This window comes from Kryptolebias marmoratus, linkage group LG12 (genome assembly GCF_001649575.2).
Source record: "Kryptolebias marmoratus isolate JLee-2015 linkage group LG12, ASM164957v2, whole genome shotgun sequence".
Lineage (NCBI taxonomy): Eukaryota > Metazoa > Chordata > Actinopteri > Cyprinodontiformes > Rivulidae > Kryptolebias > Kryptolebias marmoratus.
The window spans coordinates 24722094-24724870 of record NC_051441.1 but is presented as its reverse complement, the minus strand read 5'-3'; the positions used below and the strand labels follow the sequence as shown (position 1 = coordinate 24724870).

The following is a 2777-nucleotide window of genomic DNA, read 5'->3' as shown; positions in this document are numbered from 1 at the left end:
TCACGCCCGGCACGCGCTGGGCGCTTCACACCAGAACCGAGAGTCCACTCGTGGCTCGCCTCCCCGCCTCACCGGGTAAGTGAAAAAACGATAAGAGTAGTGGTATTTCACTTAGGGGCACGAAGGCGGCCGGAGCCGCCTGCAACGTCCCAACTGCGTCTCCAATTGATGACAAAGCGACCCTCAGACAGGCGTAGCCCCGGGAGGAACCCGGGGCCGCAAGGTGCATTCGAAGTGTTGATGATCGATGTGTCCTGCAATTCACATTAGTTCTCGCAGCTGGCAGAGCAGAGCAGGCACCGAAGAGCGTCCAACCTCGGCGACATCCTGAAATGTTTGTTTGAGCACACCACGCTGGGCGTATTTATGTGCGCGCTACTTCAGCGTCATCAGCCGTGGCCAGTTGTGCCATTGGCCGTCCAGGCCGGCCTGAGCCATTGGCTGCCGTGGCTGGCACATGACTGAAACGTGCAATATATTGCCATAGGCCAGACATTTCCTAACCCTCCCAATGTTGCATTTACATCCAACTTTCAACAATAATTTGCAACATGCAATGATCTCAAAAGTGTTGAATGTTGCTTCCGCTGGCAGGACACGGAGTTCAGTGGTCCTTAGGGCGTTGGTAGTCAACATAGGAAATAAAACTAAGTGGCTTGAAATTTTTGATTATAAACCTCTCACTCCACCATAGAAAAAAAGTTTCTGTGGGCTTCAAATAATGTGTGCTGACTTAGTGCAAAGAAAAGGAGCTGCAGAAAATACAATCAGTGGAAATTTTACCAGTCATCTAGAACTTCTTTCTGTTGGTTCCATAGTGTAGCGGTCATCACGTCTGCTTCACACGCAGAAGGTCCTGGGTTCAACTCCCAGTGGAACCAGGAAGGATGACAATTTTTCGACACTGCATTTCACAACACTCCTCTTCATGTATGAGGTTGGTTGTTCTTCAGCATTGTCTACCGGACCTGCTGTCAGGTAAGTTTGACTGCTTCAACATTTGTTTCACTAAATTCATTGTAAAAATCCTTCTGCAGAAGGTGATGATGTTCTGAGCTGGTGAAACTGTTCACCATACAAGTAAAAATGTTTGTGAACCAAACATGATTTTCAAGGGCAGGAGGAGGACGGCTCAATATTGGGCGCGTTGAAGACCACTCTTGCTCGGTTGCAGCTGGATGCTCTGCAGGACCAACCTGCTGCTTCCAGCACCTTCTTTCAGCATTCTACTACTAGGTCGTCCTTTATGGTTACCCCATCTGCCGAATTTGTGAAGGAGGTTCATGCCTGTTGGGAGGACACTAAGGCCTTTTCACGGCCGAACTCTGATGGCAGACTCTTGGCGGCCATGCAGGATGCACCCAAGTTTGGCTTGGGCCATATGCCATCTGTCAAACCTGCCATAGTATCCCTCATTGTGGCGGCAGATGAGGCTTTGAGAGCTAATGCCAGGTGTCCTCGTCCTCAGTGTTGTGTGACGGATGATCTCCTCTGTGGAGCCTATGACTCGGGGTCCCGATTGGGGCGACTTGGGAACTTCTTGTCGCATTTGTTATTGGGTCTCTCAGCCTCTTTGGGGGGTTTGGCAATCGATGCGCCTACTCAAGACTTGGTGGATGCTTCTCTCAACGTCTTTGCTCTTTTGTCTAGGGAGATTGGCCGTGTCCTGTCTACCCTTGTCCAGGCACGCCGTCAGGTTTGGCTGGCACAGTCTCCTCTGACAGAAACCTGTAGAAGGACCCTCATGAGTTTTCCAGTGGTTCCTGGGGAGTTGTTTGGTTCTCCTGCGCTTGCAGCCTTGAAGCCTTCATCGTGTCCTGCTGGGGATGCCTCTGCGTCTTTTTCACATGTTTATCCAGCCCCCTCTACACCCTCTGTGGGGCAGCCACGGCCTGCTGCAGGGCCTGCTCCAGGCCAGTGGGATCTGCCTAGGGATCGGACTTACGTCGCCTCTCATCCCAGGCAGTCCACTCGGTGACCCTCCCACCCTCTTAAGGGTAGGGGAGCTTGGAAATGACGCTTCCGAGCTGGCTGTGGGACATTTTACCCCAGATCAGGTCAGTCACTGGAACGCGCTCGTTTACGATCCATGGGTGGTGTCTACACTGACTCAGGGTTACGTGCTGCAGTTCTGCCGCCCTTCTCCGGTTCCTTCTCAGGTCAGGATGACTGTGATTCATGACCAGGTAAAAGCTCAGGCTCTGATCCATGAGATAGACGCCTTGCTGGCCAAGAGCACTAAATTGCCTGTCGACCCCCTGCGGGATCCAGGGGGCTTTTACTCAATATATTTTCTAGTTCTGAAAAAGACTGGCAGACTCCGCCCGGTTTTGGACCTGAGAGGTCTGAACGTGTTTTTAAAGACTATTCCCTTTCACATGCTCAGCATCAGGGATGTGCTTTGGACAATCTCCCGACTGGTTCACCTTGGTCAACTTGAGGGACGCATACTATCATGTCCCAATTGCACCCCACCATTACCCATTTCTCCGCTTTGCATTTCAGGGCAAGCATTTTCAGTTCAGAGTTTTTCCGTTCGGTCTTTCTCTGTCCCCTCTGTGTTCATTCAGTGCGTGGCTGCAGCCCTCTACCCTCTGCAGGCCAAAGGGTTGAAGATCATGCCCTACTTGGACGATTGGCTGATCTGTGTGCCCACAGAAACTCAGGCGGTTGCAGACACACGTATGTTACTCCACCACATAGACCTGTTAGGTCTTCGTGTGAACTGGCAGAAGAGCAACCTAGTTCCTTCTCAGGAGGTTACGTTTCTCGGGATC

The 2777-nt window shown here is 51.6% G+C and overlaps 1 non-coding gene across 1 annotated transcript; it reads left to right on the top strand.

The window, feature by feature from the left end:
- Window positions 1-808: 808 nt before the first annotated feature.
- Window positions 809-881, top strand: trnav-cac. The gene has a single exon. It is a non-coding gene; the product is annotated as a tRNA-Val (tRNA).
- Window positions 882-2777: the final 1896 nt, after the last annotated feature.